General features: G+C 39.8%; 1 protein-coding gene across 6 annotated transcripts in view; it reads right to left on the reverse strand.

Annotated features, from left to right (window-relative positions):
* The window catches only part of NCOA2 (nuclear receptor coactivator 2), a 189,710-nt gene that overhangs the window by 114,438 nt on the left and 62,371 nt on the right, over positions 1-12,901 (reverse strand). For all 6 annotated transcript variants that reach the window (XM_039570527.1, XM_039570539.1, XM_039570557.1 and 3 more), the window contains one exon: positions 6,405-6,649. The gene's annotated coding sequence lies outside the window, so the exon portion shown is untranslated. The remainder of the gene's footprint in view (positions 1-6,404; positions 6,650-12,901) is intronic.

Below are 12,901 nucleotides of genomic sequence, written 5' to 3' on the forward strand. Positions count from 1 at the left end.
TCTATATTATGTTTAGAACAGAGAAGTCTTTGTTGAGCTTTGCCTAAAGTTTTCTCACAGGGCTTTGCAAAATGCAGTGCCACCTACCACATGAAGAAAAGGTTCACTCTCAGTCATCATATGCAGCCAGTGTTGCAGCTCCATTTCCTGCAGTGCTTCCCTACAGAAAACCTCCTGGGTGAGCAAACTTTCCCTGGAAAGGCTCCTCAATGGCCCTTTCCAGCAAGCAGAGTATATAGGGAATATTCAGTAGGTATTTTCTGTTCAAGTGCATGATATCAGCAGAGACAGAGTGCGACAAGCCTTGCCTGGATGAAAAGTTAGGGCTCTCCTCAAAGGCTCCCCAGGCAACCTAAAGCATATTTAAACCGACCCAAGAGTGTACAGGAACAGAAGAGGAACTCTTTCTTATCCTTTTGTTCTCATGCTTTTCTGTCACACTAAGTGCATGAGTAGAGTCAAAGGCAGGACGGGTGAATTAACTCAGAAAAAAGCTGTCCAAAAAAGCTGAGCAATCAGTCCTCAAAAAATTAATGATAAAAGACTTTGAATAAAGCCAATTTGTAATGGAATGTAAGAAGGGAAGTCCCTAAAGAGAAGAACTGTCTACCAGCTCTGCAGCAGGTTTTGCTGCCCCATGCAGTTTACCATGGCAAGACGCCAACTTGGCAAGACTCACTCTTCTCCAAGGAGCCTGGCAGGGTGCCAGCCACACTCACAGGTCTCATTGCTGCTGCCAAGCTCAAGGGGCAACTGAAGACCCTCTTCTGTGAATCTGCAGATCTGGTTATGACTGGGGATATTTGTGTTTCAAAATGTTCTTAACCAAGTCAAGCTCCCTCTGTGTTTATACAGTGACTGAACAGGCGAAACAGAATACTTAACCCAGCTAGAGAAATGAGCCACAGATTGTTAATTATATGGCTATTTGCACTTTGACTGGAAGAGGAAGTAAGCTGGTTATAACTACTTTGGGCTTTACTCCTGTAACTGCATTGAAACCACATTTATGACAGCTGAAACTATGCAATTTTATATAAACGTAGGCACTTCCTGTTTTTGAAACAAGCCATGGTCTGCTTGCCCTTACCTCACAGTAACGTCACTGGAACCAGAATGTATTAAATGTGCTCAGTTTTACTGACTTTATGATCTCATTTTGCTAATTATCTTTAAATGTGTAGATAAAATGCATATTTTGGACTACTGCTGACAAGCATATCTATTCCTAGAACCTAGCTGTACTCTTTAGGCATTAGGAGACACATGTTTTTCATGCGTGAGACTGAAATGCCCAGCTATCACTACATTGTGCTCAGTCCCTGGTGAGTGGTCATGGTCACTCTCAGATGAGGAGGCAGGTGCGTCACACTCCCCTGGCAGGCAGGCTGCATTCTGAACTACACATGCAGGGAGACCTAACTTTTTCCATTCAATATGCAGTACTTCAAGTAATTTGTAATAGCAGCATTATTATTTTACACAGTGTAGTGTGCATTCTTCATTGTGGCAAGTATATGTTTAATTTTATGGACACACTGAGTGTGGGGAGTAACCATGGCCTTACTGGCATAAATTGAAGAAAATCACAATTTGAGGAGAAGATAATTTTGCAAATATTATTTAACAACCCTAATAGGCAGGAGCATGTTTCCTCTCCTTTTTCTCTCATTTTTCTTATTTATGTTAATTGGAACTCACAAACCAAACTTCTGCAATGAGCACAATTACGTAAATCAGCACTCTTGCTTTTCCAGTACAGTCATTTTCCTACAAGATTACAGAAGGAAGACTGATCCTACTGTTCAACTGGAAAGCAAATGGATATCCAGTAATTCCTGATGATAAAATGTGATAATTCTTACCAAAAACCCACACACCCCCCACTTAATTTACAGCGTATTCCTTCAGATTTAGTTCAGGACATACTGCTTGAGAGTCAGGTATCCCTATAAATCCAAGATATTTACAGCCAAGATAGCCAAAATCCTTAACAAAGAGAAAGGGCAGCATTTCCACCACCTTTGTTTTGCTCTCCAAGACCACATTCTCTTATTTCAGACAATTAGACCCCACCCTTTAGCTTTAAGAACTCACCAGCTTCACAGGGCTAACAGAGTGAACAATTACAGACCTCTTAGACTCACACTGTAAGAAGATTAAATAAAAATTCAGTTTAAAAGTCCTAGTGCAAAAACCTTCAACTAGAGGAAACACTAAAGCTAAAATTTCAAATTCAATTACACCTGATTGATTGATTTCTCTCAACTTTAAAAGTAAAGACAGTACACAGTCAAGCTCAGGCATTTCTTGAAAACACTTCCCTTGGTTGCCTTCTCATTCAAGGCATGGTTTTGAAAGCAACTTACAGCTACAAGAGGCTGGTCCTGCCATTCCTCTCTTCCAGGCCATCTTCAGCGGAGACATTTGTCCAACGGAAGTTCGAAGATGTCAAGAGCCAGCCAAGTGACTCAACCAAAAATGCAGCGAGCTGACCTCTGGTTTGGCTCCCTGAGCCAGCTCAGCCCAGAGCTGTGGCTGCAGCGGCGCTGGCACAAGGGAGAGGGAGTGACACCTCAGCACAGAGGGTGCAAGCCACACTTCTGGAAGCCCTTACACCAACACTAACTGCCATGATGCCACATTTGTGGCATCTCCACAAACACTGGCCCCACGTTCAGCCCCTAACCTCCAAACAAGAGAGGACACAAAAATCCAATTCATGGTATCCATCTAGAGCTGCCCAGATTAAAGAGACTCACTGAACTACAGAGTCTCCACTCATCTTCTGACTTTTGTTTTGACTGAAGCCTACTGTTTCTACATAGAAGTGCTCAAGTCCAGATCTTTTCAAACTTATTTCCCAAAGTAATGTGAGCATTTCTAATAAGGAAAAGAAAAAAAGGACTTAATGAAGGCAACCCAGATTAGCTAAATGACACATCATAATGGAACAATTCTGCTGTTAAAGACCATGCAGATGTTGAGGCAAAGAAAGCCTTTCTTTAGCTACAGCACAGCTGCTGCATACAACTTCAAAAAGACTTGGCACAGGATTTCAGCCACAAAACTTTCCCCTCACTTCATTTCATGAACATCAACTGCAGCTTCAGTGAGCTGCACCAAGGACAAAACCGACACATGGGGAGTTTGCAACATCTTAGCAGCAGTGGGGCAGCTTTTTGCACTGCCAGTCCTCACACGCACACTCAGAAAACTTGACTATATATCTCCACTCCTCCTCAGCCCAGCAATCCCTCAAAAGCAATGACATCCCATGCTGCTGTCCCTCCTATTTATACCACCATTATCTTCTACTTTAAAGAAGACAAACAAATCACTACATACTTAACAAATATTAAAGCTTAAAAACCAGCTGTAATAAACAGATCATTTCCTTTACTTTTTAGGCAACATTAGAAGGTATTATCAACTTCCATTCATATCCCTCATACACTAAGCTACTCTGAATAGACACGCTGACCACGAAGTTGAAAATGTCATAGCTTACAATCACATTGAATGCACATGCTTAATGCCAGTCTTGTATTTTCCCTGTAATATATGTACCACAAAGAAAGTATATATTCACTGTCTAAATTCAAAGTCCAGCTTTCCCCTTCAAATATGTCAAAGTCTTACAGCCATTTATAGGTAGTACATAGGAAGAACTTGCATTGATTTTATAATATTTAACAGTAAAGCACACAGAAATTAACATGATCTGCATTACATTTGTGATTTCCTTTCAGTGATGGTAGTGTTAGGAGATGTACATGAGAATTTAAACTGCTTAAGACGCATGTATGTGTATGAGATTAAATTAAAACATTTCTGACTCATGGGAGCAAAATCTTGGAAAAACTGTATTTAATTTTCCCCTTTTTTCTTCTCTTATTATTCATATTACATCAGCTTGTTGACTCTATGACATTCTTAGGCATCTACCATATAGAAGTCATAAACTGCTTTGTCACCTACGATACTTTTCCCACAACTGCAAAGCTACAAAGAATTAGTCCAAATGAGAAAACAGCAGTAGGAGCAACTAAAATACTATTAATATTTAAACTTCATAAGTAAAACAGACTAGAAAAAAAATGCAGAAATAAAGAAATAGAAATGCACTAGAAGAGGATTTTTTCTAAAAACTGCTCAACTACTTCACCACCGAGAACTTGATACAAAGCTGGAAACCCACAACTTTAAAGACTATTAGTAATATTGATTAAAAACAGTGAAGAAAACTCATTAAACCAAAGGCAAATCTTGAAATACTAGAAACATGAACCACAGTATTACTGTATTCATAAAAACAAAACATTTCAACATGACCTACTTTAATAATAGTAAAAAAAGTAAAGAATATGGGCTCTAATCCTGACTCTACTGATCTTATAAAACACCATCTACTTTTCAGAATTAGCAACAGACTCATGAAATTGAACCAATTTGTTCAACAGATGTTTCAGCTGACTCAGGGAAATTTTACTTTTCTATTGTAGAAATAGAGTGAGCTGAGTAAAATTCCACTCTTATTAGCAGCAATCGAAGTATATTAGCTCATAATTAGCTGCCATTTCCATTCCCTCTTTCTTTGACATAACAGAAAACATTTTCCACACCGGATTAGCTGTGACACTGAAATAAAAGTAGGCGCATTGATGAAAACAAGTCAGCCTCCTCCTCTCCCCTCCCGCCCCTGTTTTATGGGATACGCAGGAACGGCAGAGTTTTTATTTTCCTTGGCGTTCCTCTCTCACATTAGCTGATAATCTCCCCGTGTAGCTGTGCCAGTGCCTGCCCTGCAGGCCCACAACACCCCTGCTGTTCCAGTCCCGTGCTTTCCTCCAGTGGGCTCTGCGAATGGTGCGATCCTTTCATAATGTGTGCTATTGCATCAGTCTAATTGCAACATAATTCTCAATGCTCTAGGTAAAGCAAATAATTTCATTTTTAACTTCTGCTCATAAAATGCAGACTGCTTCCCTGCTGCCCCCACCACCTTTTTTTGTTTATTTTCAAAGATTTAAAGAAAGACTTGCACACTGCATAGCAGTAGTCAAACAAAAATACCTCATGTTTTCTTAGAAAGCAGCACTTAAAAATATTGCTCAACACCTAAAGCATTAGTGCAGCCTTTCACAGAGCTGTATGTAGTAGATCCCCTGTGAGCAGGCTGGAAGGGGAATGTACATTCTTATTCTGTGTATTTAATATAATATTAAGCCATTATAAAAGCTTCATAGTTTTTTACTCTCTCTCTTGCTCTCTTCCCTGCAATAGGGAGTAACAGCTTATCTGGCAAACACACTCACTATGTTTCTAGGCACTGAAGACTTGGTTAATTCATAAAATCTGATCTAATGTTAGATATTTTGCATTTAGGTTAGCTAAGTTGAAACAATATTTAGCTTAACCATGCCTTGGCCAAAATTCTCTGTTATCTACTGATTACAGCAGCATTGTAGCTAGCTATGGACATCACACTGGGAAAATACAAATCCCATGCCTGGGGAAATGCAGATGAAATTCTGACTCCAAGCCATTCTGATAGTGAGCATTACAAACACCGTCTACTTAGTATCTGATACAATAACCAGGCACAAGAGTCATGTGCCTGCAATGAATGATGAATTTACATGTAATTTTGATTTTATGCACATATATTATCCGAGCTGACATCACCAAAAAATGCTGTGCTTCTTGCACCCCAAATCATCTGCATGATACAAATGTCTACACTAAAACTAATCTCTAGATGCAAGCACTCAAAGGAGGAAATACCAGAAGCTAAGTTTCAGAAAACCTAAATGTTGCCGTTGTTCGCTTTTGTGGCATGGTATACGTCGCAGTTATGTCATACCATTTCCACAGCACCTCTGCACCGTTCAAAAAATTACAAAATTACCACTAATCAAAACAATAATCTGTTTAACTCTTGGCATTTGGAGCATGGTCCAATACCTGATTTACTGCACACTACTCAAACTTTTTTTGGAAGACAGAACAAGTGATTTCTTTGTGAATTCAATGGTGCAGCTGAGTGCTCCATCAACATAATGGTTAGTCCTACCCTTACTCTGTTACTCCTAACTTAGAATAACTGTGTTATTCCTAGCTTCCTAACTAAAGCAGTGACAGCTTTAAGGTCAAAATGATTCTCCAGTTCTGAAGACAACTTTGTCTCCAGTTTGGCATAACTCAGACCTAATTTTTTCACAGCACTTAGCATTACATTGTGCTTTATATAGCACTTTCAAACCTCAGTCCCCACTGCCTCACCCCCAGTTACCAGTGGTCCCTACTTTTCCAAGTAAGATCCAAAGATCTCAAGTCATCCATAAGAAAGCAAGACAGAAAGTTAGCAAAGACATGAGAAAAGCTAGGATTGAGCAACTTACCTAGCATCACCTAGGAAGTCTGCAGCACAGCCAGGAAGGGAGTCCCGCTCGCCAGGGCAGCATGCAGCTGCACAGAGCACCAGAATGGCTCCTGCCTTCTGCAATCCCCTGCCTCGTCCACCACGTACGTCCTGACTTCTGCTGGAAGTGAGGCAGGGGTACTCCAGAGAACAGTCTTCTCCAATGCATCAACCAGATTCATTCCCAGAGCAAGTCCATCCTGTGCATGGAACGGAGCAGGGGTCCTGTGGGGAAAATACCAGCACATCAGCATGTGATTCAATACAATTAAATTGAGGAGCTTCCTCACAAGGGGCCTAACAAAAGAGATTTGCAAAGATAAGCTCAGTTTTGGCAATCCTTGACTTGGACACTGCCACACAAGAAAAATGTTTGCATTCACCACTTCTAGAAATAAGAAATTCAGACATCAGACATTACCAAGCTGACACCTACAAAAAACAGCAGTTGGGTTGAAATCTTTAGATGTATCGTGCAGCTTTTGTGGGAAAGTAATAGTAAATTGGTTGCAAATGTGAAATGATTCTCTGCATGGAAATTAGCCATAGGTGATGATTGAAAACATTCTCAAGGAGCTTCTACTGAAATCAAAGACTGTTTACTTAATATTCAAGATCTCTGGACCTTCCAGGACAAACTTCTCTGCCTGTTTTCCTCAAGCCATATCCTCTGGCCCATGTTGATTCAAGCCCTGGTCCTTCTTCATTCCTCCCTTCAGCACCCCTGCCAAGTGTCTCCTTACTCTGCTCCCCAAGGGTTTTCATCTCTCCCAGCTCAGTCACTTCCAGGCTTGGCTAGCAGTGCCACACCGTCCCCTTGACTCCCCCTTCTTCCTTCATTCCCTAATATTAACTCTCACTCTCCTGCCGGGTCTGCCTCCCCTGTTCACAGTCTAGGGCATTTTGGGGCCAGGACCACACTAGGGTCCCACACATCTCATTGTCCCATGGGTTTGCTTCTGGCTCTCAGGCACCAGGCTACAAATCCAGCCTCTCCCTCCTGTTCCAGGCCACACAGCTCTCACATGTCCAAGACACCACGCAAGATCTGTCATTTCTTAAAAAAGTTACAGTTTGTTTCAATCTGAGAATTTTGCAGTGCTGACAAAGCCATGACTCGAAATCTGCTCTTCTTCCCCAGTGCCCATCACTAGCGCTTCCCACACTCTAACTCCTAGTCTCTGTTTCAAAGGGAGTGACACCGAGCATTTCCAAAAAAAGATTAGGTTTCTCTGTGTGGTTTGTTTGTGTGTTTTTTTAAAATCTACAATGAGAAACAGCTTTTTCCACACATGCTCACAGATAGCTAAATTATTTTGGCAGCAAAAAGAAATTAAGCTGGAGGCAACTGCTCAGCCCCAAAGGGTAACATTTTGTAAAGTTATAAAAAACTCCAAGGAGCATCCTATACTGGGAAGCACCAGGCAGCCTTCCTTACTGCAGCTCCTGGCACTTTCAGCCCTTAACAGCTTAACTCATTCAGCTCACTGAAACAAGAACTGTGCAAATCTTAACACCTGAGTGGTCAAACTGAGGAGGAGAAGCTGTGGGTGGACAATGCTGGAGTGAACCCCATGCCATGCAAGCCTTGACCACTTCTGTTGCATGCCTACAAGCAATGTACAAACAGCATCATCAGACGGCACATAGTCCAGCCGGCATTTCTTTGGATGCTTTCATCCTAGAGGTACCAATGACTGCCTGAAAAGCTAAACCTGCTCAAAAAATACTTCTAGGCCATGAAGACCTGAAGTAAAAATGGGTTAGCTTCATTCCTGATGAAGGTCACACACAGCTAATAGAGATAATTTAAGCAAATCCATTTTACTTTACATTTGCAGTAAATTAGGAGCAGCCCTGTATCAGTTACAAAGGGGAGGGATAACTTCACACAATACTATTGCTAAATGCCACTGCCTGGAGTGGGAATAGTCTTCTTAAATGAAATTCCAGGAAACTTCTTCTTTCCTTTTCTCTATTTAGCTACTTAGTTATTTATTTCAGTATGATAAACAAATGCAGCATGCTGTCAAGTAACATACAAAGGAAAGAATATATATAAAAGAAAAAGGAAAACCTCTCAAAACAGATAACATTCTTCTAGAGCAAAGTCCAATTTACAGATTTTTATACTGAGCTCTTAAGAGCAAACAGGGCAACAATTTCCCGATGGCTCTTGTAAATATTCTGTACAAATAAGGTCCAGAAGAGGAGACCAGGAAAAGATAAAAACATTCACATGCTCACAGACATATGCTAATTATGACATGGATTAAATGCATTATGACATTTATTTTTCAATAAGAAATAATTATTTCTGAGGAATGACTAGCCATTCCTATGAGATCATATTTAGTCTAGAGACATTTGATGCACCTAACTCTTAACAACTATGGCAAAAGAAGTATGGCACCTACATGCACACTCCTAGAACAATTATGTTAATTCTTATGAAAATAAACTGAGAAGCTTCAACATCAGTGTGTAAAACAAAAAGAGCATTAAAAGTTCACTTCCATTTTCCAAAATTTCTGATAAATAATTTTATTATATTTTGAATTCAATTTAGCAATGAAACGGGCTATCAAGCATTTATATTAGCTATATGTATTTTTTTTAAAGACTGAATAATTATCTGACCACTAGTTACAATTCAGATGAAAAATATAATTAGGTTGAATGAAACTTCAGTACTTCAATGTACAATCATGGAAACTAAACAAAACTTCTTGCTTAAAAAATGAGAGCAGAATTTCATGCACTATTTCATTTGGCAGAGTGTAACACATTTGCTGTCAGCAAAGGACTTTTTTCAGTGAAGAAAAAGGAAAGCATCGCAATTCATACAGCATTGCCCAAGTGATTAGAAGTATCAGCCACTGGTAGTTGTCTCTCAACTGTAAGCAACTGCAATGGATTTTGTTCCTATGGACTACTATATTGTGTTCCTAAAAACTCATCTGAAATCCAGCAGACCTCCAAAAAAGCTATGTGTTTGTTTAACATAAGCTAACCTAATTATTTTGTCATCAAAATCAATACTTATGGGCTAAAACACTACTTCAAGTAGGAGAGCTTTAATGTAAAACAAATCATAAAACACTGATAATGGATATGCTTGAAAAGGCTCTAGGATTGCATGTATTTATATAAGATTTGTGAATATATAAACACTTGGTTATACACGTCAAGAAAAAGGTGAGGCTCAGTGCAGTGAACTTAACATCTGAAGACTAAGCTTCTAGAACAGTGTATTCCTACAAGGACTAAAGACAGCTGGCTGAAGTGTATCAAATACCTTCCCTAATAGCAAAGACTCATCCAAGACCATAAATTCATTGTTTCCATTTTTTCTATTTTTTAAGTAGTTTCCAGCATTTTTGAAATACAATATTCCCTGAAAACCTTCAACAGCTTTTTATTGATAATACCATTATCACAAAAGCTTTTTATTGATAATACCATTATCACAAAAGCCACATTACAATGCAAACAGTGTGTTTGCTATGATCAACAACACTGGCATCATTTGGTGAGGGATTCTTCTCTATATGAATAAAACAAATTCTGCTATTAAGTCTGTTAGGGAAGCTGTTCTTTAAGTCATCATAAGGAACATAATTTCCTACAATACTAGAACTTTCAATCATCAAAAATCCCCAAATCATGACTCCTTTTTAATTTCAAGAAATATCTCAAAGAATTCCATACTCCTATATAACTATAAAATCCTACATACTAGCACCAACACAGAAACTACTTCATGCATTGATCAACATGTATAGTGTAGTTTACTCTTTCATTTCAATCTGTTCAAATAACATGACACAATGACTTCAGTATAAAACATTATGGTTCTTATGCAAATTAACAGATTCCCAACATTAAGGTTACTGCTCCGCTGTTACATTGCACACAGCTGCTCACAGCTTGCCTTCACACTGAAAAGTAGATTAAAACGGAATAATAAACTTCTACCTGTATTCCATTGATTTTATTGACTTGGGGCATATTATTAAAAAAAAAAGTGAGTTACTGATACTGACATCAGCACATATAGCTTCCAACTACTGTGGCACTGCATCCCCTAGTTTTGTGTGCAACTATCATATGAAACAAAGCCCTTGCCTTTGGTGCCATGGTTAGAGAAAAAAGGGCTGGAGTTTCTAACACTGTTTAATTCCATACCACCACCCATGTCATGGCAGGGGCATGGTTCCAGTACGAGGAAGCTGAGGCTGGAAGCAGAAGCCATCTTTTGCCAGGCTCCAGGGAGGGTGTGTGCAGCTTTCGGGGCCAGCTTGGTGGACCTTGTCCCTTTCTGCCACTTGTCCCTTCCCCTTTCCTCTGAACCACAGCATTTCTGGTTTGGTGCTGAAAGACAGTGCCAGCAAGCCCAAGACGCTGCTCCAAGAAAAAAGAAAATGGAGCCCACTGGAGCCGTGTGGACCCCAAGCCACAGCCATGGTGAGCACAGCAGCTGCTGGAGCTCCAGCTGGAGCCCCAGATGTGGCCACAACCACCGAGCGCTCCAGTCCCACTCCCACAGTCAGGCCAAGAGGAAGCCTCCCCTAACCTGTTTCAAGGCCCTATCACATCCCACCAGGTTTTCTCTTGTTTTTCCACTGTTTTCCAGCTGGGGGGGGGAAGTTAGGCCGGGAGCATCCCTGACACACTGCCTTTGTTTTCCCATACACCACATGGCTCAGCGTGGGGCCAGTCGCCATCCTGCCTTTGTCTGGGAAACCACACTGGGCACTGTCTTCAGGAAGTGTTTTGGTTTGTCCAGTGGTAAATACCCTTCTGTGGGTAAAATACTCACTTTATTACATTATTTTATTAACATTGCTGTGGTTATTGCAATTTTTCAGTAAATTGTGATTCCATTTTACAGTCTCTCCTAGTGTTTCCTCCACTATCAGAACGGAGCAGGGAAAAGGGGGCAGCTTGAGTAGCTTTAATTTTCCCACTGGGTTTTAAACTGGCGCACTTGGAAACCAAGTCAAGCACAATAAGCACCCACAACACCAACCCTCTACTGTTAACCCCAGCCCTAGCACTACTGCGAGTTCAAGGTATTTCAGTTTCAGTCAAATACTCTTAAGGTCAAATGACTTTTCCATACTTTAGCCATTATTGAGGGAAACATCAAATGCCAAGAGAGTCAATGTGTCATAGCTTTGTGGACATCAGCTCATGCCCCCTCAGACTTTTTCTTGGGATCTGCAGCAATTTCCAGCACCTCAAGCACTGTTCTGACTGACTAAAAGCTTGGTTATGTCATAGGCACTTCTTTGAGACCAACATTTAAGCTCACCTCACTTCACATACTCTACAAGAGAATTTGTTTTCCTTAGTCTATGAACAACAGCGCCAAAATAGCTACAAAGCAAATATAAGGAAGTATATAGTAGTATGTAATTCATATGCTATCTACTAAAATAAATCTACTTACAGTCTGTTGTTTTCAAAACAATACACCTGAGTCTCAGATTTGTGAATATCAGAAGTTATATACTAATGTGTCATTTAACTTATTTTTAAGTAAATCAGAGTTACAAAAGCAAAACTGAGTAACAGAACAGATACAAGGATATCTTGCATAGAAAGCTAACAAAACGTCCTTAGAATAAATGCACATACACCTGTAGTATTCTCTGGCCACTGAGGTGGCTCTTAGGATATATCTCAGTGAAGGTGACTCCTGGCACACATTTCGCTTTGGTACTGTACCAAAGCATACCTTTTAAAGGTATCTCTCTCTTATTACTGTGGCTTGGAGCAGAAATACACTGTGACCATTTATTTTTGTGAGCAAAACCCCATTTTTGCTACAGGGCTTTATGACTACTATAAAACTACGGTTTAGTTTTCACCAAGGTAATTTTCAGAAATTCAAAACTACATTATATAATTCATACATTTTCCAGAGACAGAAGGAAGTTCTCCACAGAACAGAGAATAAAAAATAGGAGAACTGAGAAATATTATTGCTCCTAAACATATAAAAATCCATGTTATGCATAGGCTCCTTAACAAAATAATGAACGTTAAACTCTGTTAAACTCTATTATACTGTTTGCACCTAATTTATTAAATTCTTTGAATAAAATGTCCTTTTTTACAATACCTTGCTATTCCAACAGTGTGCTTAGCTACAGAAATTGTAGGTTTTGAGCCTCAAATCCATGATGAGAAGGAGCAGAGAATATTTTCTAACAGATACTGTGTAAGGAAATGTGAGTTTGGTGCCTCAGTGCTTGACAACTCTGATTTAATATGCTGATTTCTCCTTTACTGCCTGGGCTACATTTGTAAAACTTAATAATCTCCTTTTGAGATCTCTTATTTGAACCCACAAATCGTTCCTCTCATGGAAAACACCCCAACCACCATCACATTATTCTCAAAAGAAATGCTCAGAGTGTGGTGTCACACCAGAGCACTGAGCCAACCTAACAGCTAACTATTAAAAAG

The sequence above is a fragment of the Corvus cornix genome, chromosome 2, assembly GCF_000738735.6.
Source record: "Corvus cornix cornix isolate S_Up_H32 chromosome 2, ASM73873v5, whole genome shotgun sequence".
Lineage (NCBI taxonomy): Eukaryota > Metazoa > Chordata > Aves > Passeriformes > Corvidae > Corvus > Corvus cornix.